Source organism: Dermacentor silvarum, chromosome 1 (assembly GCF_013339745.2).
Source record: "Dermacentor silvarum isolate Dsil-2018 chromosome 1, BIME_Dsil_1.4, whole genome shotgun sequence".
NCBI classification, from domain to species: domain Eukaryota; kingdom Metazoa; phylum Arthropoda; class Arachnida; order Ixodida; family Ixodidae; genus Dermacentor; species Dermacentor silvarum.
The window spans coordinates 138688691-138715633 of record NC_051154.1 but is presented as its reverse complement, the minus strand read 5'-3'; the positions used below and the strand labels follow the sequence as shown (position 1 = coordinate 138715633).

The 26943-nt window shown below is 47.1% G+C and overlaps 2 protein-coding genes across 5 annotated transcripts in view; one reads left to right on the top strand and one right to left on the bottom strand.

Annotated features, from left to right (window-relative positions):
• Positions 1–26943, top strand: part of LOC119436117 (VPS9 domain-containing protein 1-like) — an 80767-nt gene that overhangs the window by 12225 nt on the left and 41599 nt on the right. The window lies entirely within an intron of this gene.
• LOC119436115 (apoptotic chromatin condensation inducer in the nucleus-like) overlaps positions 1–26943 on the bottom strand; it is a 106532-nt gene that overhangs the window by 77328 nt on the left and 2261 nt on the right. The window lies entirely within an intron of this gene.

Below are 26943 nucleotides of genomic sequence, written 5' to 3'. Positions count from 1 at the left end.
ATCCTGCAAAAGGCTTAGGACACTAGAATGGACGAACATGATCATTTTAATGCACCACCGTTTGCGTGACTGTACACACGAACGATTAGGCATGGGAGCGAACATATTCGCTCGCTATCCGGTCATGTTCAGTTGGACGTCCTCTATTTGTAGCATGCCCAACGGCATGTTCTAGGGGTAATATTTGGCTGGATAGATTGGTGTTTAAAAGGCACAATAAATGCCCTTGTGATTGTCTACACTACTGTGTTGTCGTTCCTTTGTCCCACAAGTGTCCCTTTAAAGTTTGCTGCGCCTTAGCTGAAACATTCTTTGTACGTTTGCACATTTCAGTGACATTTCACTTTGAATATTTGCCTTTAGACTGGCATTCTTAATTCTACGAGTTAGGTTTGTCCGTTTGCTGACAAAGCCAGCACTAGAACCATAGACAAGCATAAAATTTTTCTTTCTGTACTCTTGTATAATAATTTTGAATGTTAGTGCATGTCCATACATGCAACACTAGTTCCTGTCAGTAAACAGGGTTCAAAATTTAAGAATCAAATGGCAGTATCCCCCATTACAGTTAGTCACTTAACACGACGAAGCGATACTGTGGCGACTGTAAGGGGGGGACACAGGGGTGTATGAAGAGTGCGGCCTCCAGATTAATTTTAACCACCTGGGGTTCTCTGACGTGCACCTAAATCTAAGAACACAAGCGATTTCAGCATGTTTCTGTGGGCAAATCATGCTACATCTTGCTTCACATCTCATCACGAAACCAAATGCAGACACAAGCAGGCATTCAAAGCACATGACGAACACTTGCAAATATATTCCACTTCACATGCCAACGTGAATGTAGTGGGACTATATTTGTGGGAAAAAAATTAACGCATTTGAGAAAGAATAGGCGTCGGCATGCACCTTTCCCCTCGTAGACCGTCAGCCACAATCTACATCAGTAATGCATCACAGAGCAGTGCAAAAGCATTTTTTTCTCTTCTCGTCCAAGCTGCAGTAACAGTACTGGAGTGCCCGAAAAGTCCTCGATTGCGAGTGCCACGGTCCAGAGGAGGAGCTGGCCGGAATTTCCCACAGCCTCCCCAACTAATAAAAACCCTCGGTTGCATGCACCGCGGTGCGGAGAAGGAGCCTCCTCGGCGCATTAAAAGCCCTCAATTGTGAGTGCCATGGTAGCGGAGCTGGCCACGCCCACCACTGAACTTACACTCTCATGCACCACATGTGATTCTCCTACAGGAAATCAAGTAGGCTAACCCTACACTCACAAGATATAGCGCAATAGCAGAAACCTGTGGTCGTAATGTGATAGCTACGTTAATCAGTAGCAAACTAAGCCACATTCAACACGACCTCAACCAGTAGTAATCTGGAACATATCATGATCGAAATAATTCCTAGGAACTGCAAGGATAAAAGCCTATTCGTTCTTAACATTTATAGCAGCCCCAAAGACCACGCACAGAGATTCAAACTAATCCTGAAAAAAAGCATGTAGCAAAGCAAGTGATAACACGCTTGTCGACGGAGACTTTAATGCTCCCTGCGGCATCTGGGGCAAAATGCAGCCGAACTAAATCTCATCCTCGCCACAGACCCGGCATTCCCTACCAGAACAGGCACCTCTACATGCAGAGACACAACGCCCGACCTGTTCTTTGTCAGGAACGCCACTGAATTCTGCTGGCGTAACCTCGAGGATCTAGGCAGTGACTACTGCATAAACGAACTAACGTTCCCAATAGCCACACGAGTCCCTAAAGTTCACACTTTCGTAGATTGGGCAAAATTCAGAGAAATCGGAGAAAATGGGCTCACCCAAACCCACACTAGAACAATGGGTGAAACAGATCAAGGATGATATCAAAGCTGCCACCTCGGAAATAGAGACAGACCTGCCAACAGACAGCGTAGACAGCCACCTAGCCCACATGCTTGAGGCCAAACAGTCACTCACATCCAGGTGGAAGGGACAGCGTCTTAACCGCAGGTCAAGAAATAGAGGAATACTGCTCTAAGCTTTCGGGGGCAGCAGCAGTGGGACGATGTCTGCAACAATGGCGCCTGGAACCTGCTTAAACACCTTCTAGACAGCACTAGCACCAAATCTAGCCAGCATCGTACCATAGATAAGGCAATCCACTCCCACAGGCCTCACTGACAAGCTGACCAACAAATATCTATTGCTGGCTGGCGCTTACAGCAACGGCTCACACCCCACCTATATGGGCACGGATAACCTGATACTGATTCCGGTTATCGGAATCAGGATCCGGTTAGACGTGGTGGCATGGAGCAAAGGTAGAACACCCGACTTCAAATCTGAAGGTCGTAAGTTCAAATCCTACTCCAGTCCACTACATTTTCAGGCCTGGAGTGGTGCCTAACACTGGCAAAAAAACAAAAAACCTTTTGCCGAGAGCTAGTGGGGCTATACTAGTTCAGGTGCAACCAAACTAGGCTTCATCAAAGTCACTCCCTCACCAGAACAGGAATTGGCCTCCCTGGTGCAGTATTTGGCCACTACCTCCCTCATGACGCAGGGAGAGAGAGGTCTTCGTCCTGCAGTGGACTTAAATATAGGCTGATGATGATGAACCTGGAACTAGATCGAGAGTTTGAGGTGGAGGAAATTCGTACTGCCCTTCACAACCTCAATAGTAAATCAGCCCCTGGCCCCGATGGCATTAGCAATAAAACACTTATAATGAAGAAATGAAGAGAATGACATCCCGGCGCTCATCATCACGAGGAGAAGGCACGAGATCGGCGTTCGGACACCACCATCTTGTTCTCCCTGCCTACTGTTCCGAGCTACCGCCTGTTTGTTGGACTCGCCCAATAAACCTCTTTACACACTTAGGAATCTAGACACAGAATCGAATATCTCACCAAAGAAATCAACTCAATGTGGTAGTAGGGCAACATCCCCCCCGAGTGGAAAACATCCCTCACCGTCCTAATACCCAAGCCCGGCAAAACCCCCAGCATAGATAATGTAAGACTGATCTCTCTCACCTCGTGCATTGGTAATCTACTTCAAACCAATACATACCCCACACCCAAATGCCTACACTACTACATGGCGGACCGATTCCCCTATACACAGTGCGCGAACTGTAATGAATCGCTTGACCTCAAACATACGCTATGATTGGTTTCCGGGCAGGGCTATCCACGCAGGATGCTATGAAGCTCATCAGGCATCGAACCATCGACAACAACTCCAGAGACCTGAAAGCTATCCTAGGACTCGACAACCTGTCACACGTATACATTCTCAATACCATGTCCAACCTCAACCTGGGCCCCAGATTACACACACGTCAGCTTATTCCAAGCCGACAGGACAGCAACGTTTAAGGTGAGCGGACTAACGTCGCAGCTGCTAACGCTAGGCAACAAGGGGATACCACAGGGGTCTGTTATCTCCCCTACCCTCTTCAACCTAGCCCTAATAGGCTTAGGCAGAAAGCTCAGAAAGCTAAGCACCATCAAAGGCATCAAGTACAGAATATATGCTGACGATGTCACTATATGGTGTACCGGTGGCAGTGACGGCCACATTGAATCGACATTACAAAGTACTCTTTATATGATCGAGGATTACCTAGAGCCCACAGGACTCAAATAATCCCCAATGAAGTCAGAACTTCTCTTTTATACATGAGACCTGGACCCAAACCAAAGGGCTGGGTATACGCCAAAGACCAGGACATCAAACTTCACACTAAAAGCGGAGGAATGATTCCCATAGTAGAGTCAATCAAAATTCTAGGTATGACAATTGAGGCCAATGGCGCCAATACCAAGGCGATGAACAAGCTTATCGCCATGAGGCTAATCAAAAGAGTCGCCAATAGACAACAAGGTCTCAAAGAGGACAATCTACTCAGGCTCGTACATGCATTCACCTTATGCCACTTCACATATGTGGCGGTGATGCACAAATGGAAACCCTCTGAAAAAGCAAACCTAAATATCCAACTTAGAAACATTACCACGCAAGCACTGGGTGTCCCGAACTGCACGAGCACGGAACGCCTAATGCAGCTTGGCACACATAACACACTAGAGGAGATCGCAGAGGCGCAGGAAAGAGCTCAGGTGGCTAGACTAGCACGTACCAGGTCGGGCCGTGCACTGCTCCAGGAGTTAGGTTTCGACGAACCTAAAATCAACTCACTACACACAGACATCCCATTAAAGACGCATAAACACTTCAAAGTCAAACCGCTACCTCATAATATGAATCCGGAACACATCACAGAAAGACGACTAGCCCGGGGTGCTAGTCTTCTCCGCAATATTCATAAAGAAAAGCAGATCTTTAGATCTGCGCCCAGGGTATTGGAAAGTACCCATGGCTGACACAGATCGGACAAAGACAGCTTTTGTAACACCCAACGGCTTATACGAATTTAATATAATGCCTTTAGGACTTTGTAATGCACCCGCAACTTTTGAGCGCATGATGGACACCGTTCTGCACGGCTTGAAGTGGCACACATGCTTGTGCTATCTTGACGATGTTGTTGTTTTTGCGCCGGACTTTATAACGCAGCTTCAACGCCTACGGTGTGTTTTGACGTGCTTAACAAATGCAGGCCTACAACTAAACCTAAAGAAGTCCCGATTTGCAGCTCGGCAGCTGACAATGCTCGGTTACGTCGTATCCAAGGATGGGATACTCCCCGATCCAGCCAAGCTTCGGGCCGTCGCCGAATTCCCTAAGCTAACATCCGTCAAAGAATTGCACAGTTTCATAGGTCTATGTTCTTACTTCAGACACTTTATTCGCAATTTCGCCGCCATCATCTCACCCCTGACGAAACTGCTTACACGCAACGGGCCCCTCACTTTGTGGTCGTCCCGGTGCAATAAGGCCTTCACAAAGCTCCGTCATCTGCTTATGTCTCCGCCAATATTGTGCTAGTACGATCCGACAGCTCCTACTGAGGTGCATACAGATGCCAGCGGTGTTGGCCTCGGCGCTGTTCTTGCGCAACGCAAACAGGAGTTTCCTGAACATGCCGTCGCCTATGCAAGTCGCACGCTTACGAAAGCTGAGAGAAATTACACTGTGACAGAAAAAGAATGCTTAGCCATCATCTGGGAAAAGCATTCTAAGAGCTTGTTTTGCCGATGCAGCAAGACACACAGACAGACACGCTTTCACGGTAGCTCTCGTGGACAACACGGGCAAGACCGTCAACTCAGCCGCGGTTATTGCAAACAGCCTAGAGATTGCCGAGCAGACAGCAATCGCCCTGGCATTAACGGATCCCCAGAGGCCAAACATATGCAGTGATTCACGTAACGCAGTCAGAGCCTTTCAGAAAGGTGTAATCTCGCAGCAAGCCTTAGGTATCATACAAAAGAGCAAAATCCACTTCCATTCAATATGCTGGTTCCCTGCACACCTGGGAAACATCGAGAAGGTCCCCCTGAATGTCAACGAGATGGCCGATAAGAGCGCGCGAGAACTAACCCTCCGCAGCGCCGCCCTCACGGGTCCGGACCATCTCCGAGAGAACAGGGATGCCCCACTCACATATAACGAGCTCACTAAACACTTCTACCTCAGCCGAAGAGAATTTGCCGCACCACATCCCACACTCAAGAGACCACAAGCACTCACTTTGAGACTACTTCAAACCAATACATACCCCACACCCAAATGCCTACAGTACTACATGGCGGACCGATTCCCCTATACAAAGTGCGCGAACTGTAATGAAAATCACTTGACCTTAAACATGCGCTCTGGCCGTGTGACCGAACCACCAATGCCGATTACACTCGGGACCTGGCCAGGTTCAAGGCTGCCATTCGCAGTCCGGATCTGGTTGAACAGCTTTGGGCAGTCCAGCAAACCCACGACGCGGCCGCAAAGCTCCGTCTTCCAATCCCGACATGGGATTATCCCTTCTATGGGTCACCCCATAGTCTTACAGGACCCAATAAAGTTTTTCATCCATCCATCCTTGCAAATGGGATGGCCTGAGCAAAATCTGCCAGTGCACATAATCTTGGAGGCCATGGTCACACATCTGCTTAAGATGCAGGCAAATGTCTTTTTTGGGTGATTCCACGAGAGATCAATGCAGGTCCAAAAATGCATATTTTAGATTCCATTGAATATTTTATACTTTGTGCGCATATCACTTGGTAGCACGAAAGTGAACTTGCCTTCTTTGCCGAGAAGGGTGCAAGATTGGGCTTGTTGGTAAAACATGCTTCAAGGTACGTTAACAACGCAAGGCCACCAGAAGGGACAGAAGAGAGAACAGAGCACTGAACTTCCAACAGTTTACTTTCTTTTCAGAAAGCATCGCTATTTATACAGTCATACAATAGCACACCAAAGGACCCGCCATGGTTGCTCAGTGGCTATGGTGTTGGGCTGCTGAGCACGAGGTCGCGGGATCGAATCCCGGCCACGGCGGCCGCATTTCGATGGGGGCGAAATGCGAAAACACCCGTGTACTTAGATTTAGGTGCACGTTAAAGAACCCCAGGTGGTCCTAATTTCCGGAGTCCCCCACTACGGCGTGCCTCTTAATCAGATCGTGGTTTTGGCACGTAAAACCCCATAATTTTAACAGCACACCAACCATGCGCAGAACGCCAAGATAAAAACCACACAAAATTCAACGTGGTGATAGCCCGAGGTATCTGATATCCTTGTCAGAGCAACAGAGGGGGTACTGATGCAACCATTCCTCAAACGTAGAATTTCTCCCGCGTAACACGGTCTCTGTGTTTTGCGACGATACTACATTTTTTAAAATCTTGGCCTGCATCCACATGCGCAGCAGTGGGCAGAAAGCCGTCCCTGTTTTGCGCGGTCTACATTGTACTTGTGTTCCTTCAGCCTTTCATTTATGCAGCAGCCCATCTGTCCGATATAATATTTCCCACAAGACAGGGGAATCCGGTAAACGACGTCTGCGCAATCTATAGGTTTCTTTTGATGTGCGATACGGCACTCACATTTTCATGCACCCCAGGCATTCTCGGAAGTTCACAACAATGTGAAATACAAAATATTACGGCTACAAAGGATGCATTTTTTTCGTGTAAAACGTATAAGTAAAGAAGAGTCAGCAAGCATTGTTTGGAGGCTTCTGTGCAAAACGGAAGTTATCTAGAAAAACTTCTTAATTTGCAACACTTTTCAAAATTTGCTATATTTACGAATTTTTATCTACTAAACCAATGCATGTAGCCTTTTGAAATTTGGTGGGCTATGAGACCTTAACCTGTTTGACGATTCTGCTGAATATTGTTGCTGTAGTACAAATTATAAACTTTACAATTTGCTTCAAATGTGAAGTTTTAACGAAAATGAACACTATTTAAAAATCTAAATAAAAAAACCTATCATTAATTTTTCTCTATATTTCGTAAACAGCTGTTCACAGACACTGGAAAAAAAAACATTAAAGAACATGTTGCATTATTTTTTTTAATGACAATATATGTGGTAGAAATGAGAGCTTCGCCGGGATGCGGCAAGCTACTAAGAAATAAAGTCATCGGGGTAAAATGAATGTGCATTAGCCTCTGACTTGCCTAAACTTGACCATGATTGCAATACAAGAGTAATTTTACCCTTATGGTTACTACTTATGCATAAAATACTGTTTGTGCAATACTCATTCTCTTGAATGTGAGTAAAGATAGGTCAACAGAGCAATCTTTACATGGCTCATTTTATTTAACAACAATTGTGCGTAGTTGCAGCGCAGATAATTTGTTTGTTCTGTTAATATAGGTTTGTATTTCCTTGTTTGCTGCAGATTTAACGGTGAACTCCCTGTGCACATACACAAGTAATAGAATTTACAGCCAGGTAAATCTCTCTAAAAATGTCGTACTCGCCATGGCTCTCTCGGAAACGTCATTATATAACAGTAAAGTTCAAAGGTTCTTGGTTCCACTCCTCTACTTGGGCGTCCGAGACGCACCGCCGGAGCCGGTTTACGCAAGTGAGGAGTACTGCCGCTACGAATAACGGCGACACGTTCGCTGAGTTGAAATAGACACCGATGACGATTGAGAAAAAAAAAAACACTTCTATTCACAACTATTTACAAGAATTTACAAATACACATACAAGACGGAACTGGTACACATAGGGCGACCCTATATCGACATAGTCGACGGTGCATAGCACTGAAGTTTGTCCAGAACGCTTGGACGAAGCAACGGGGCCACGTTTTCTACCCTTCGGTGCCCCGCCCCAAGCATTTACCACCCAATCGCCACCGAGTGGCTACGAATCACGAATCCTGTGCTAGGATCGTCTTGTTTGCCGGCGCTTCCAGTATTGCGCTTCTTCCAAGCGCCCTTTTCTCTACCACCTTTTACGGTATCTTTCTCCCTATCCCTCAAAACAACATAAGTTAAACCTGCTGATAACAAACCTCCATATAACGAATTCCTGGATATAACGAAGTTTTTCTATTCCCCGCCGTTACTCCATAGAAGCACATGCATTTGAGACCTCTACGTAACGAAGTGGCAGCGGGAGACCCCCTCGATATAACGAATTTTCCCCTCCGACAACCTAGAGATTTCGCCCCAAATTTTGTCATTTTTGCGTGAGCAGCAACCGGAAGCACCTTCTCAGCCGCGATGGAATGCGAAGCGAGCGCACGTGTGCGTGCGTGTGTGTGCGAGGCAGCCCCGCATTCCTCGACCCGGCGATCTCGCCGCGGGCGTGACCTTTCCCCCTCGCTTCAATTAAATCTGATCCTGCCGCTTGCTGCAGCTGGCCTAGCCCGCCAAGCCGGCAATCTCTCCTTTTACAGCTGATGTTGCCGACGCGCTGGTACACGCTGTGACACATAACACACGATGAGTGCGGATACGCGCTGTCAAACGCTGGCGGCGTGTGGAAGCGCCGCTGGAGAAGCGAGCGAAGTGACCTTCGTGCTGTTGCCTATCGCTTCAACGCAAACAGAGCGCCGAGAACGCACAGCACGCACAAAGCTACGAGCCACCGACGCACCTACACTGCTAGATTCTGCCCCAACGCAGATCGCTTTCAAGATAGGGCCCGCTCACGCGCCGCCGCGCAGTACGCAGTTGATGCAGGTACAGTACAACGCCGCCCCGCTATCCCTAAAGCCCCTATATTTATAAAAGTAGCGCCATCCACTTCCCTCCTCCTCCGTTCCACTATCGCGCTCGGCGCGACCAGCTAAAGCCCCTATATTTATAAAAGTAGCGCCATTCTTAGATCTTGCCGCCACCGCGCTCACCCCGGCGCTTCCTCCTCGCCCTCTCTTAGCCGCCTCCTGTCGCCCCAGCCTCCTCCGCTCCCGCATTGGCCAATCCGTGTCACGTGGAAGTTCGCGTCGCGCTTTTGTATATTTTTTTCTTTCCAGCGCGCTCCGACTGCCATTCTCGGGCCTGTGCGACGAAAGTGCTGTACGCACAAACGGATCAAACGTGTTTGGGACAAGAACTTCGTTGTGATGGCATGCTGCTGCAACCGACAAGGCGAGTTGCCGCAACCACAAGTTGCCGCAACCGACAAGGCGAGGGCAAAAGGCTTTTTTTGTTTACCATCCGGCGTGCGCAAACGCTTGCTGCACACTTGATATTTGCGCCGTCTCGCATCGTCGCGTTGCTACTTCCAAAACGGCATTATTAAGACCAGTTACTGACTGACGAAGCAAAATCGCGCCTCAAAAACGTCTCCGCAGGGCGCGATCGAAGTTTTCCTCGGATTTCCTCTGGTAGCGCGTTAGCTGTCGTCTGCCACGGCAGGCCCGACGCAGGCGGCGCCACTGTCGATATCGCGCCTCGATCGCGCTGGTCGCGCCGAGCGCGATAGTGGAACGGAGGAGGAGGGAAGTGGATGGCGCTACTTTTATAAATATAGGGGCTTTACGACCAGCGCGATCGAGGCGCGATATCGACAGTGGCGCCGCCTGCGTCGGGCCTGCCGTGGCAGACGACAGCTAACGCGCTACCAGAGGAAATCCGAGGAAAACTTCGATCGCGCCCTGCGGAGACGTTTTTGAGGCGCGATTTTGCTTCGTCAGTCACTAACTGGTCTTAATAATGCCGTTTTGGAAGTAGCAACGCTACGATGCGAGACGGCGCAAATATCAAGTGTGCAACGAGCGTTTGCGCACGCCGGATGGTAAACAAAAAAAGCCTTTTGCCCTCGCCTTGTCGGTTGCGGCAACTTAAGGCGCAGCAGCATGCCATCACAACGTAGTTCTTGTCCATAACACGTTTGATCCGTTTGTGCGTACAGCACTTTCGTCGCACAGGCCCGAGAATGGCAGTCGGAGCGCGCTGGAAAGAAAAAAATATACAAAAGCGCGACGCGAACTTCCACGTGACACGGATTGGCCAATGGGGGAGCGGAGGATGCTGGGGCGACTAAAGCCCCTATATTTATAAAAGTAGCGCCATCCACTTCCCTCCTCCTCCGTTCCACTATCGCGCTCGGCGCGACCAGCGCGATCGAGGCGCGATATCGACAGTGGCGCCGCCTGCGTCGGGCCTGCCGTGGCAGACGACAGCTAACGCGCTACCAGAGGAAATCCGAGGAAAACTTCGATCGCGCCCTGCGGAGACGTTTTTGAGGCGCGATTTTGCTTCGTCAGTCAGTAACTGGTCTTAATAATGCCGTTTTGGAAGTAGCAACGCGACGATGCGAGACGGCGCAAATATCAAGTGTGCAGCAAGCGTTTGCGCACGCCGGATGGTAAACAAAAAAAAGCCTTTTGCCCTCGCCTTGTCGGTTGCGGCAACTTAAGGCGCAGCAGCATGCCATCACAACGAAGTTCTTGTCCCTAACACGTTTGATCCGTTTGTGCGTACAGCATTTTCGTCGCACAGGCCCGAGAATGGCAGTCGGAGCGCGCTGGAAAGAAAAAAAAAATATACAAAAGCGCGACGCGAACTTCCACGTGACACGGATTGGCCAATGGGGGAGCGGAGGATGCTGGGGCGACAGGAGGCGGCAAAGAGAGGGCGAGGAGGAAGCGCCGGGGTGAGCGCGGTGGCGGCAAGATCTAAGAATGGCGCTACTTTTATAAATATAGGGGCTTTAGCTATCCCTACCCCCTCGCTCCCTCGCGGGTGTCTTCCTCCCTGCATTTCTTGCGCGCGCGAGATTTAGACGCGGTCGTCGGCTCCCCTCGCACGGTTTCACTCGCACATACAGCATACGGCGCGCAGCGACTGCGTTATCACCCTTGGACTTTAGGGTACGGCCACGCTAGCGGCAAAAACACGCAGCAAAAACGCGCGTCAGAAACGCGCGGCAACGCGTCATGCCGCGCGCGGCAAAAGCGGCAGGAATCGGGGGGTCTTGCGGCGTTCCGCGAAATGAAGAACCAATCAAGAGCGACGAGGGTGACGTCACGGAGCCATCTTATCGCGCGGCGAGACGCGCGTGCCACGGTGGCCTCGCGGCAACGCGCTGACGCGCGGCAACTTGCCGCTCGCTGCATGACGCGCGCGTTTTGTCCGCTAGCGTGGCCGTACCCTTAAGCCCCAACCAGACGTACGCCTTGGAAAGCGTCCGCACGCGCCGCGCTCACTCGACGTCACGTCGCGTCAGATAGAGGAAGAGGGCGCGCACCCAAACGATGCACGAGTTGCCGGGCGTCCCTGCGCGTTTCGTCGCGGCTGCCATGTTCACCTACCAAACGCGCGGAACGACGAACACAAAGCACGCAGCTTGCCCGGGCTTGCCTGCACGCCGCGCGAAGAGTCGTCCCGGAAGTCATGCTGGTACGCCGTGGGGACGTCATAGGCGTTCTGTGGTCACGTGAGGAGCGTCGCGCAGGCGACGCGGTGGCAGCTTCCGGCGCGGACGTAAAAATTCTAGCAGTGGTAGGTGTCCACGCCGCAACGCGTCCACACGCGACGCAGTCTCCGCGCCTGATGCCGTACGCGTCCAGGCGCGATGCGGCGCGTGCGGACGCTTTCCAACGCGTACGTCTGGTTGGGGCTTTATATACAGAATATCTATGAGCCAAAACCAATTTTAGGGCCACAACGCGTCATGGACACCATCTTTATATAGCAAATACGGATCTCAAGGGCCATACTTTTGCTGGCGGAAACCGAAAATACGTCATAGTTGTCGCCCCCGGCACTTTGGGCGGCCAATGCCATCGTCAAGCCACCAAGCCAAGCGACATGAAAAGTCAAAATGGCGCTCGGGCCGGCGCGGGGTGGTAGTTCGCAATGTATGATGCGGGAACGGTCCCACAGTTGCGACGCAACAGAGGGGCTACCAATGCATTGGGCTGTATGGGAGCTGTGCCGGGACCGGCCGAAAACGACGTAACAGCTGGGAAAACAGAGCCCCCGGGAACGTAACAGCGGGGTTCTACTGTAACACTTATACGACGCCATCGTGACGCTCACTCTTCGTTTCCGATGCCTCGCGCTTGTGCGAAACGACACGCGTCCACGCTCTAATTGGTGAGTTTGAAAAAAAGAAATAGAAGCACGAAGTTTACAAATTCATAGCTCTGCACCTAAATAAAAGATATCGCAGACCTCTAAACTGCATCTATTGCAGCAACCAAAGTGGACAAATTTGATATGTCAATTTATTTCTTACGTGAATTTGTTACATTGTTTACAAGGATTTCGTACAAGTTCTACACACAAATTAGTAGTCTATTTGAGAGCCATATACAGTTAAACCTGGATATAACGAAATTGACAAATTCCCGAAAACTTCGTTATAAAGAGGATTTTTTGTATGCAGGTTCGGCACGAAAATTCGAAAAAGAAACGTTTACCGTATTTACTCGATTCTAACGCGCCCTCAATTGTAACGCGCACCCGTTTTCGTCGAAGCACTCATCCTTGGAATGTCACACCAGGTACCGAATGCGTGGACGCGTGTCGTTTCGCACAAGCGCGAGGCATCGGGAACGAAGAGCGAGCGTCACGATGGCGTCGTACAGTGTTACAGTAGAACCCCGCTGTTACGTTCCCAGGGGCTGCGTTTTCCCGGCTGTTACGTCGTTTTCGGCCGGTCCCGGCACAGCTCCCATAGAACCCAATGCATTGGGAACTCCGCTGTTGCGTCGCAACTGTGGGACCGTTCCTGCATCATACGTTGCGAACTGCCACCCCGCGCCGGCCCGAGCGGCCATTTTGACTTTTCATGTCGCTTGGCTTGGTGGCTTGACGATGGCATTGGCCGCCCAAAGTGCCGAGGGCGACAACTATATGACTATTTTCGGTTTCCACCAGCAAAAGTATGGCCCTTGAGATCCGTATTTGCTATATAAAGATCGTGTCTATGACGCGTTGTGGCCCTAAAATTGGTTTTGGCTCATAGATATTCCGTATAAAGTGCAAGGGCGATAACGCAGTCGAAGCGCGCCGTATGCTGTACGTGCGAGTGAAAAGCAGGGAGGAAGGGCGCCTTCTTCCGTTGCGCTCGAAGTACCGGCGAGGGAGCGAGGGGGGAGGGATAGCGGGGTGGCGTTGTACTGTACCAATGCATCCTAAAAAAACTATGCCCGGGACGTGAGCCGGAGAAGCACTGCCCTACCCTTTCCGTTTTCCTACTCTCCACTTGGTACAACCACTAGAGCCTCTCGCGGCGAACGCTTGCAACACACTGCCATGGTAACTCGAGCAGACGACGCACGCCCGCCCTTGCCTGCCGTGACCTTTGCTTCACCAGACGACATTCATGCTACATATTGTCGCATTGGAGTGGCGGTCTTTGTCAGTAGGCAAAGAGAGGAGGTGACTTGGGAAAACAGTAGCCTTTATTTGGACGACCTTGTGCCCATAAGGAAGCTTCTGGCGAAACTTCGGCAGCGGCGAACACAGCGTGCGTGGTTGATCGTCGGCAGAAAGAATGCCAGCGTTCTTCAAACGCATCTCCAACGGGCTAGCGACGCGACGGTGTACACAAGTTAAAGACGAGTTAAATTTTGAGCGTAGCTCTCTTCGCCATGCATTTTTCTTACCACGAACTAATCCTGACAAAATTTTAACTCTTCTTCGAAAATCCGCCAAGTGACTGTAATGCTCAAAACTCGTTACACGGCATTGTCGAAAGATTTCGACAGCCGAACACTTATAAAACATGTCGCAGTTTCGCCCGAAAGGCGAAGCATCGATTGGGATAGCAATTAGTAGAGAGCTATCCGGAGTAGGGATAGTGGTTTTATCGGCTGTATAAACTTGGACACATTCGCTTACTAACTGAATTAACAATCGTGGTGTCAGCGCGCACAAGCAAACATGAATAGATCACACTGAATGACCGCAGACAACGACTGTCAAAACGCTGGCAGCAAGCGCAGCCGCCGGGGCGAAGGCTCGCGCGGTCTATCGCTTCAATGGAAACTGAGCGGCGAATGCACAGCGCATACAAAGGTCAGAGCCGTGTGGAGATATGAGAGGGTGCGGGCGAACGCCAACGCAGGGCAAAGTGCAGAGGAGAAGCTGCCCCCCCCCCCTCCTTCCCGCGCTGCCTTCCCGCTTTCTTGCTTTCGCGTGGGAGATTGAGTGCCAAGATACGCCTTTGATGCCGGAGCACAGCGCCGCCTCCCTCCCATACCCCCACGGCCTTTCGCGCGACGGTCGCGTTTGCTTTCCGCCGTGCGTTCGCTCTCCGTGATAGCGCGCGGGGGAGTTCGCCCTCCGTGATAACGCGCGTCCCCCGCGCGCTTTCGCTCGCGCATACGGCGACGCCGACGGCAGAAATCCGGTTGAAGTGTCCATATAATTGCTATCGCAATAAAATGCTAGGACTTGAACTCGGCCGGCATCTTCGATCGGACGGCCCAGAGCTGGTCTTCCTTCGAAGAAAAATTTTGTCACGCAGCAGGCGCGCGCTCTACGCCGTACCTCCAATGCACGCCACGAGCGCGCAAGCAACCGCTTGCACAACGCGTAGCATGCCGCGTAGTCAGCTGCGCTGACACGGCGTTGCCGACAGCGTCACTCCGGCAGTACAGTCGCTAGCGCCAACAAGCGGCGGCCGCTCCCAACGCGCGGCAGCGTACCTCCAATGGCAAAGCAAGCGACGTCCCAGGCATAGTTTTTTTTTTTCTTTTTTTTTTTTTAGGAGGCATTGACTGTACTCTGGCATTAGAGTGTACATTGTCTAGTACACTCTATCTGGCATCAATTCCGTACTGCGCGGCGGCGCGCGGGCCGTATCTTGAAAGCGATCTGCGTTGGGGCAGTCTAGCAGTGTAGGTGCGTCGGCGGCTCGTCGCTTTGTGCGTCACGAAGGTCACTTGGCTCGCTTCTCCAGCGGCGCTTCCACACGCCGCCAGCGTTTGACAGCGCGTGTCCGCGCTCATCGAGTGTGATGTGTCACAGCGTGTACCAGCGCGTCGGCAACATCAACTGGAAAAGGAGAGTGCCGGTTGGCGGGCTAGGACCGCTGCAGCAATCGGCAGGATCAGGTTTGAATGAAGGGAGGGGGAAAGGTCACGCCCGCGGCGGCAAGATCGCCGGGTCGAGGGATGCACCGACTCGCACACGTGCGCTCGCTTCGCAGTCCGTCGCGGCGAAGGTGCTTCTGGTTGCTGCTCGCGCAAAAATGACAAAATTTGGGGCGAAATCTCTAGGTTGTCGGAGGGGCAAATTCGTTATATCGAGGGGGTCTCCCGCTGCCACCTCGATACGTAGAGGTCTCAAATACATGTGCTTCTATGGAGTAACGGCGGGGAATAGAAAAACTTCGTTATGTCCAGGAATTCGTTATATGGAGGTTCGTTATAAGCAGGTTTAACTGTATAATATCTCAACTTTGTCCGCTTTAGATGTACTATTCGGTGCAGCTTACGGAATTGTGATATTGTGAGTGGGCAGCTTACTTCGTATCAATATCATGTTTCACTGCTGAGTTAGAGTTGTAAATTTGATAGTTTCGTTTTCTGAAGCTTTGCGATTTTGTCAATTTTATTAAACAGTTGACAACTTAAATAAAAAATTCGCAACCAACATTCACTAAAGTTTCACTTTTTCTTTTTCTGCAGTAGTCGCCGAAAAAAACAAATTCTCGTTTTACATTTATTTAGATAGGAGCACCCGAGCTAAAGCTTCCTCTTAAGGCGGCGGCCGCACCGCCAGAAACTTTCAACGTATTTTGCTTTACTTGTCCTGTCTGCCACCGCCTCCTGTGAACCCATTCCCCATTCTACTACACTCTACCAAGTCGTTCAAAACAGACGATTTTTACAAGAGCCTCATCTGAAAGCGCAAACAAACTATAGGCGCGAATGATGGCCCAGTAGAGGCATCAGCCCACGAATTTACGTCAAAAAGTTAGGCATTCGAGAACTGCGTACTTGAAATCATAATTCTAGTTTACCAAAACTGCCCTTGGTCAAGTTTAGGCAAATCAGAGGCTAATGCACGTTCATTTTACCCCGATGTCTTTATTTCTTAGCACCTTGCCGCATCCCGGCGAAGCTCTCATTTCTACCACAAATATTGGCATTAAAAAAGTAATGCAACATGTTTTTTTAATGTTCTTTTTCCAGTGTCTGTGAACAGCTGTGCACGAAATTTCAAGAAAAATTAACGATGTTTTTTTATTTTGTTTTTTAAATAGTGTTCATTTTCGTTAAAACTTCACATTTGAGGCAAATTGTAAAAATGGTAATTTGTACTACAGCAACAATATTCAGCACAATCGTTAAACAGGTTAAGGTCTCATAGCCCACCAAATTTCAAAAGGCTACATGCATTGGTTTAGTAGATAAAAATTCGTAAATATAGCAAATTTCGAAAAGTGTTGCAAATTAGGAAGTTTTTCTAGAACACTTCCGTTTTGCACAGAAACCTCAAACAAAGCTTGCGGACTATTATTTACTTATATGTTTTACACAAAAACATGGATCCTTTGTAGCCGTAATATTTTGTATTTCACATTGTTGTAAACTTCCGAGAATGCCCAGTATGAAAATGGCGCACCCTGTAGAATTTCGATATTTGTTTCCTCATAAAGTATTGATTTGGCAAAGAAGGAAAGTTCACTTTCGTGCTACCGAGTGATATAAAATATTGATTGGAATCTAAAATATGAATTTTCGGACCCGCGCTGATGTCTCGTGGAATCACCCTTTTATGTTTAACTGTCTTTTGTGGTCAAGAATAGCTTCAGCCCAGCTGTTTTGTTTTGTGCAAACTTTAGAAGATGTGTCCACAATAAACATGGTTTAGCTGCAGCAAGCTCCAAAGCAACAATGTGATTGAAGTTCTGCACTGCATCCACACTGCACCACATCAGAATACCTCAAGAACTAACAATGTAGTGGAATTTTATTTGCTCTTACCAGACCTAACCAAGAAAAGGTGAGAAGCAACAGTAGGACCCGCCGCGGTGGCTTAGCTGCTAAGCACAAAGTCGCGGGATCAAATCCCAGCCACGGCAGCCGCATTTCGATGGGGTGAAATGCAAAAACACTTGTGTCCCGTGCATTAGAGGCATGTTAAATATCCCCTGGTAATCAAAATTAATCCAGAGTCCCCCACTACAGCGCACCTCATAATCAAATCGTGGTTTTGGCATGTAAAACCCCAGAATTCATCAGCAAACAGCAGCTTTGCGGGTACCTCTTGTTGCATTTAAATAAAAAATAGTGCAGTATCAGTTGATCTGAATAATAATATACCATGGTTGCATATCAAGAATGTTTCTATAGCATAGTTTGTAGAATAATAGTTTCAAACAGTAATAGCTTCTTTTTGGTCTCATTGGATAGAACAAAATAAATAAGCCAGCAAAGAATACTGAAATATTGCGTACTCGCATCTGTGTACTCCATTTTAGTCTGTATTCTTCTCTGGCACTGAGCCACCTGTGAATAACTGCATTGCACAACAGATGCTCACTGCTCTATAGAACACAAATTGAGATTGCTAGGACAGGTACCAGTATATAATTCATAACTCTTAAAAAAATTTAAGTCCAGTTGACATCTACGTAATACGAAGCATGCTTGGTTTGGTAGAGAAGAGTTATGAATTGCATAAATGTTCTGCAGCAAACAATCACTGCTCTTTCAACATGTGTATCCTATGGGTCCGCCTATGTATACCAGGTGTTTCAACGAAGACGTCTTTTTAAAGTAATTTTTAAAATTAGCTGTTTTGAAATAAAAGAATGGTTCCTTCTGAAACATGCCGTCAGGGCTGGCAACCATAGGGTGATGGGTGGGTGATATGTGGAAATTAAGTCGCTAATTCATTTGGAAATTGAAGCGAGCTCTCCGTACAATCCATATTACCTTTTGGATCCGAAAAAATGCGATTACCCGCGGAACTGTGGCATGATGAAATTTGGCTATCAGAAGGAACGAAACCGGAACTGGGAGGCTGTATCGAGCACAACGCGCCCCTCGAGGCAACATTCTGCTTACATCGCCCAGCAGCGGGCTGCTGCTCCATGCTCGCTGTCACAGCACACTGGCTGACTGCTGCTGGGTGACGTAAGCAGAACGTATCTCGAGGGGTGTGGCTTTGCGCTCACTGCAGCCTCCCAGTTTCGGTTTTGCGCACTCCGGCAGCCGAATTTCGTTGTGCCAGAGTTGCGCGAGTAACCGTGCTTTTTCGGATTCAAAAGTTGATATGGCTTGTACGGTAGAGTCCGCTGACACAAAGCTTAAAAATTAATTTTTGTTATTTAGCTACTAACTATGATGTACGTATCACCCTATGGTCGCCACCCATGTCTCCGAAGGAATTGTCCTTTTATTTCAAAGTGGCTATTTTTTAAAGATTACTTTGTCTTCATAGAAACACCTGATATATATGTATGCATGGGCACATACCCAGTGGCACTGGGTATGCGTGTTTCTACAAATCTGCAGTCACCTAGGGCAGAGCGAGTGCAATGTGTGCCTGAGCAGAGTGGACCCTCGCGCTATTACACAAGTGCAACCTCAAATCTAGAGCAAGAGGTGCAATGTCGTCATGGTTAATTATGCAGTTCTACACACACTCTTTCGGGACACAAAGCTTCTAATTTAATTCAGGCAGAAGTCGTGTACGATGACTATTCAAACTGTGGTTTCTTTCTCTTTATGGCTGCATTTTTTAGACTGCACTATCCTCAGGATCGGTCCGCAAGAACTTCCAAATACAAAATAAAAACTGGGTTGACTTGGATAGAATGCTTCACAGTTACTTGTTTACAGTAACTTACAAAGAAAGTTTACATCCTTTGGGGCATATCTTGTCCCCAAACAATAATCGTCATCTGTCTTGCTTGCGTTTTCTTTCTTGAAAACTCTGCGCTCGTTACAAAAATCCTCGGCAAAACAAAAGTGAATCTGAAATACATGGTGCCACACGCGGCTGATATAGCACCACTACGCGCGTGAGCAGACATGTAAGCACAACCAGGGCATGACTTCTGAAGCATCGTGGGAGGGCTTTGGAGGCAGTAGTGCGATCGGCACACGTCCTCGAGATAAAATTAATGGTGGCATTCTTACCAGACTTAGTAAAAATCTTAGTGCAGAGTGAATTGTAAACTTCATCTGCAATAGGTTATGGCAGTGCAGAGTATTTTCAATGTTGCCAAGCCCGCAGTTGTGCTTTAAGCACTATATGCCATGTACAGGCGGGGACAAAATAATACAGGGTCTGTGAGCACTTGCCAAACTGCATTCTTGCGCCTTCTGACAAAGCAAGTACCTGGTGTCAAGGCATCGCATTGCACATGCGCATCCTTTAATGCTCACATGCTTGCCAAAACACCCTCTTTTTGTCAGCCTGTTTGTCGTAATCGCAATAACTGCAAACGATTACACTCGCAGTGTGGTTTCTATTCCGGCCAGCGGAGAGTGCTGTGCATGCAGTGCATTGTCACACGTCACAACCACTAGCATCACATGAGCACCTTAATACACAACCTTTCGCAGCCTTGCAAGCTAGAAGTTACACCTTAGAACTAACCAATATAAAGGAGTGAAGCTCTTAAAATAAGCAGGGCACTGTGTGTTTACCAAGGTTTCTTTTGTTGCATGCGGAACTCGTCAATCACCAACCGTGATCAAAACACTCAAATTTAACAGATGAATTCAAATGGGCTCACTTCAACAAATTTTATTATAGTGCCACGATAATCTGTGGCGTCGGAGATGAATCGGCTTTTTCCAAAGGTAGTGCATAGCTGTGTGCTATGCTTTTGCACTTAACTGCCGCAACTACTTTTATTTCACTGTAAATAACATAGCAATTTTCAGAATTAGTTTACAACTGCAATTCAGTAGATGCTGCTGTAATAATCCTTTAAGCACTTCTAACTCTGATAGCCTGGTTGTTAATCAAAAAAAAATTTTTTTCGGTCTAACTGACAGTCGTGTGGAAGTGTGGATTTTTTTCTAAAAAATGATACTAGGAATGCCTAAAGTGCTTTCACTACTCTTAATGCAGAAGTTAGCAAAATACATTGTGTATTATTTATGTGTGAAAGTTTCAAGATAGTGCAACATTTATTTTTACATAAATGAATAGAAAGATGCAGGAATAGCAGGAAGGCAGCTTGATTGCGCAGGAGACTGTTTTGGTTAAGATGAACACAGTTCCAGGACAGGAGCTGGCCACACTGTCTGACTTGTCATCTGTACTGTTACTGCTTGATGATTCTTCAAGCTCAAAATCTTCATCAGTTTCATCGTCTAACAACTAATCATCACTGGAACCATTGTCACTGACAAAAATACTTGCAGTGTGTTTCACGACCGTGTGAGCAGCCTGCAATATTGACGGCATACTTTAAAACTAAGTGTTTGTAGATACAACTTTATAAAGGCTCTTGTTGACTGCTTAGTGAAAAAATGCAACCTAAATGCTTTTAAAAAGACCCTTTGAACATATTTTTTCAGTGCCAAAGCGTTTTTTAATGACATTGAACAGCTTCAAAAATTGCGGCAGAACCCATCTCACGATGACTGTCGACGGTGATACGTTAGCACTGAATGATATAGTGACACAACATGTTGTCACCATCGAAACGAATTATGTATGAGGGAGGCGTGTACTGCAGCAGGCCTCCTGTTTCGCACTTCCCTAAGAACATTCGCTGTCATCTAGAGCTGCTGCCACGAAGCCTGCGCGTGGCCTCTGAAATGCATGTTGCACCGGCACGTGTGAACAATGAGAAATGCATCATACAGCAACTGAAATCCTCTCTCGCGCTTCTTTCTGGACACGCACCATCTAGTGGTGCTGCTGCTGAGAAGTCCACGCGTGGCCTCCGAGATGAGAAGCGCGGCGCGGCGGTGCCTGCGAACGCTGAGAATGGTTGCCTCGCTTGTGCGCACACTCAGTGACCCAAGTTGGCGAGAGGTTCATTCAAGAGTGGCACATACCCAGTGCAATAATGGCGCAGCTTGCTACAGCGTTGAGTGAAAAGCATTTGTAGCGCAGCCTGCTGATGCGTCGGGGGCTTGTTTCCACTCGGCAGATATTTTTTGTCATTATAGAGCAGCACATTCCCAGTGGCACAAAGAGTTTCTTTGAACAGCATTGCCTACCCAGTCCCGCATCTACAGTGACTCATGTTGGGGTGAAAGAGGTTCGTTGTTCACATTGCCACATACTCAGTGACCCAAGTTGGTCCGATGGTTGGTTTCGAACCCTGCTACCTCAGCCCGATGTGCTACACATTCGATTCCCGAATACCCAAGTAGGCGGGAAAACGGTTAGATACATAGATGGCCCCCAGGAAGTGCGTCAAGTACCCAAAGAATGCCGATGCATTCAAAATTGGCAGTTAGGGGGTTCATCTCTGTGGCAAATGCTATGAAGTTCAGAATTGACACACTATGTTTCAAGAAGGTGAATTTAATGTGCGCCACCAATAACTGTTTCCTGAGCCTCAATATAATAAATAGTAGCGATGGATATAAAGGACTGAAGATTCTTTTGACACTCGTTAGCCTGACTTGTACAAGTACAAGGGGTGAGTTTTCCACATAAAAAAGATCGCAAGATGGTGGACCTTTGTGCAACTGCTCCCTGCAGCATAACATATACGTAAACACTACTTGGCACAAATTTGAGCTGACACTTAGTTGTACACCACAAGATTCTGAAAGAGCCCAGGATGAGTTTATTCTCATATTTGTTAAAGCCTCACTGATACAAATATGGCAAAATAAAGGGTTCTTCTGAAAATTATAAAGTGTGTTGCTGACGCATAGTTTGCTACAGCTCATGTGAGCACTGATAAGAGTTTTAGTTGTCTTTCTTTTTCTGAATTTTATACATAACTAAAATCACTGGGCATCGACAGAATAATACGTTGGTGACATGCGACATGGCCCATAACTTGCGTCCAAAATTGAAATTCACTTTTATCCTCTTAAAGGGGCCCGGAAACACTTTACATCACTATTAAATTTCACCACCTCGCAAATTTGCGGCTGCAAAACTTTTTTAAATCCTTCAAGCACAAGTGAAGTTAGACATAAAACTATTCCCAATGTGTTTTTATTCCAAATCGGCCATTAGCCCTTCGTGATAGGTCAGAATGGTTCAGGACCAGCTCATATGGGCAGAGCCCGAGCCATTTTGAACTATCATGGAGGGCTAATAGCCGATTTGGAATAAAAACAGATTGAAATAGTTTTACATTATACCGGCCACAGTTATCAGAGCGATCAGCGGCTTTCTGTCTCATTTCCACTAGCACGCTGCAAGCTACACAGGGGAGATGGCAAGGGGGCACAACGGAGCAATGCCCCACTGGGCCTGCCCAAAGGTTGAACGCGAGACAGCTCACGGCAGCTACGGTATTAAGCTACGCTTCTCATCTCAGAGGCCACGCACAGCAGAACTATCGCGTTTAGACCGGCAGTGCAAAAATGAAAGTTTTTCTGTCTTTTTGAGATAGCAGACATATATTTTTTTCATCTACCTAACTCAACTTAGCAATAATTGTATTACTGAGAATGTTCTCGCGATCACAAAATCAGCCAATAGCTGTTGTAGGTCCAGCTGCTTACAATGACACTGCATGACAACATTACAGAAGCGAGAGCAAGTGATTTTTCACTGCTTTTGACGTAAGATTGTAAGTTCCCTGCTGCATGGAGTGCAATAATATTTTGCTAACATGTTTACAGGAGCCTAGTTAACAAATCGGCAACAAATTTCATTCAGATATCAGTCAGTTTTCTAATGAGAGCATTTCCTTAACCTTAATCTTAACCTTAATCTAAGCAAATACCCAGAAATTGGTGGGCCACAAAATGTTTCCTCAAATGTGAATAAGTCAACCGCAATCGCAACAAAAGTAGTGCATCATACAATCTTAACTATAACACGCTAGTTGCAATGTGTTAGTTGGCTGCCATGATGCATCAAAAGCTCACTTTCATTATGCAAGCTCACTCACTGTAGTCATTTACTACAGCTACCTCAGGCGACTGTCAATTTGCTCCTCGCACAATGTGCTGTCCTCAGTTTTATTATTGTGAAATGCACATTTCGAGGTTGTCATGAGATCAGCTTAAAAGGGATGTTTTTCCATGTGCTCGCTATCCATTTTGCCAATATAATTAGTAGGTTCACTTTTGGTAAGTTTTTTTTTTTTTGTGTGTGTGTGTGTTGCGACATAGCCATGGTTCCTGAATGTACTGTTAAAGGCAACATAAATGCTTGCATTTTCTTCATATCTCTGAACCACAAACTTGGTTCTTAAAAAAAACAAAAAATTCTTGTGCTTTATGTGCCACTTTTATCTGTGTTTGCTCTAATACAACCTGAAGAAAGATGACAGAACTTAAAATTATTAAATTCTGTGCTTTTGTGACAAAACCACAATTTGATTATGAGGGATGCCGTAGTGAAGGGACTCTGGATTACTTTTAACCACCTGGGGTTCTTTAACGTGCATCCAATGCACCATGGTACACGGGCATTTTAGAGCTATAGCTCTACTACTCCAGGCACAAACCCAGAAAACGCGTGGTTTCATAAATGTGACCTTCAAGTTCAGCCAAAGTCAAACTGGGACTTAGCCTGCCGCTACCGGCGGCTGCTGCATGCACCACGTGGGCGCCCATATCTTGAAAGCGATCTGCGATGTGGACAAAGTGCGCGGTACAGCACATACAAGCTTCGTACGTGCTGTGCTTTCGACACTTAGTTCGGGTTGAAGCGAGACGCGGAATGAAGGTCAATTCGCTCGCTGCTGCTGCCGCGCCGAGCAGCGTCTGTGTGTTGTCTTGTGGTGCAAATGTAGATGCAGTAGTTACTGACGGCGCTGAGCAGTGTCTGTGTCCTTTCCCAAAGCAAGCAAAACCGTGCTATTGCTCGACAAACTTGGTTTAACCGCGTTCAACCACGGAAAATTTTTTTGCATTACACCGCCATTCAAATGTGACTGCTGCGGCCGGGATTCGATCCCGCGTCCTTGGGTTTAGTAGCGCAAAACATAGCCACTACGCCACCATAGCGGGTATAAAGATGACAGAAATAACGAAACATTTGGAAATGCAAAATGAAGTAATCAATCACAGTAACCATTCTTTCTTTTCGATGAAAATGTTCTGATGAGGTCCACATAAATAGTTGCACAGAAATGTAGATACTGCGCTGTGAAGTTGCCAGGTAAAGTGAGACTGATAAGCCTCGCTGTCTATGAAAGGGTTAAAGTATTGCTTTAAATGCGCATGCTTGCATACATCCTCACTTTTTCTTTTCCTCTGCTGATATTTTTTGCTGATGTAAGAAAATTGTTAGAAAAATTTATAACTTATGTGTGAAATATTTCTGTACTACTGTATATTCTTTTTTTTTCTTTTCTTTACCTATTTCAGCTGCTTTTGTTTTATGTTTTTCTGAGTATAAAATAGCAGCTGCCATAGAAGTGTTATTTCCTTTATAACAATCGATAGGAACCCTTTAACAAATTTGTTGGGTCCCAAAAGTGTGTACTTTGTAATTGTATAGCTTATTTATGTTAAATAAACTTTCAAACTTTCAAATGCAAAATCTTCAGTGGAGACGTTGCATAGCCCATAGAGAAATATGCAAATAATTTCCGTGAAGATTGCTGCTGTGGTTTTGATTTTTCTGGGCTGCAAAGAAAGTGCGCATGATTTGAAAAAGTACCATGTGACTGGGCGCTTGTGCGAAGTGACATTAGTCCCCTTAAACATGCTACCACCAAATTATTGGTGCCGTGAGCAAAAACTAGATGCAAAGGTCACACCCATTGTCTCCAATGCATCGTCAGATTATGCCAAAACCTTCTCACCCTTTACACAATCAACAGAAAAAACAGTGACAGAGCTTCAAGAATTGGCATGTGCTATTTATCTTATATCCCATAGCTTCATTTGCTTTACTGCTTCGACAGTAAAACCCAAGACCATTGTCTTCACTCCATCATCATTGCAAAAGAACTTTTCATGTGTTCGGTCTGCATGCAGCATCAATCATACGTAGGTAGCATGTTTGAGTGCACTAATGTCGCGGCGTGTAAGTGCCTAGTCACACAGTATACTTTTTTTTCCAAATCTCGTCCACTCTATTTGCAGCCTGGAAAATTTTCAACCAAAGCAGCTATTTTCGCGGAAAGAAATCATTTGGCTGTTTCTCAATACGCTCTACAACTTTCTAATTAAAGACCTTGCATTTAAAGCAATACTTTAAAAGTTGGTTAACTACGAGGTGCTACCTAAAAGTTCCAGGACTTTTATAAGCGCGGGCAAACTGAGTGTGGGTACATATTTCCGCTGCTAGCTATAGCTAGCAGTATGCCTTGCGGATCAGTGTACTGAAGGACTTGCATCTAAGAAGAAGTATTGTTTTAAGAAGTGTCGTTTTGCAATGCAATGTTTCACTGATTTGGTGCATTTCTTAGCAACCAATATGGCAGACTTGAAGGGGCGAAGGATTTGCATCAAGTTTTGTTTTAAACTTGGCAAAACTGCGGCAGAAACTCATTGTATGCTAGAGGACGCTTTTGGAGTCGATGCCATGAGCCAAAGTAGGATGTCTTCATAGCATAAACACTTCAAAGAGGGTCGAATGTGTGTTGACGATGATGAACATTCTGGATGCCCGTCAACGAGCACAATCCTGGAAATGATAGAAGTTCGAAAGTCTATCCTTGGAAATCGCAGGCTAACTATAAAGGATGTCTGCGACATTGTAGGTCAATCGTATGGCACAGTTCAGCGAATTTTGTCGGGTGTGTTGAACATCAGGCGCATTTCTGCAAAATTCGTGCCAAGACTTCTGAGTGACGAATATAGCATTTCTGTCTGTACGGAACTGAAGCAACAAGTCAGAGACAATCTCACATTCCTCCAGTGTAATAACCGGGGATGAGACATGGGTTTATGGCTACGATCCTGAAACAAAACAGCAGTTGTCGCAATAGAAGCCCGCCTTTTTCGGCCTCGCGGGGCCGAAAAAGGCGCGTCAAGTTTGTGGCAATGTGAAGTCCATTTTCATTTTTTTTTTTTACCTACATGGAATTGTGCACAAGGAATTCGTACTTCTTGGACAAACCGTGAATAGCGAGCTTTACTGCGACGTTTTGAGGCGCTTAAGAGAGCATTCGTCGTAAACGTCCGGAGAAGTGGAAGAAAAACAACTGGCTTCTTCATCACGACAACGCGCCCGCTCACACATCACTCGTTCGACAGTTCCTGACTTCAAAACAAATTACAGTACTTCCCCACCCACCCTATTCACCTGATCTTGCCCCTTGCGACTTTTTCTTGTTCCCCAAGTTGAAGGTAAGGCTGAAAGGACGTCGCTTTCACACTGTTGAAGAGATCCAGTCGGAATCGCAGGAGGGCCTCAACACACTGATGAATGCAAGGAATCGTGGCAGAAACGCTGGGATCGGTGTATACATGCTCCAAGGGACTACACTGAATGAGGCAGTGCTGATTAGGCGTTATGGTGAACACATTTTTTTTT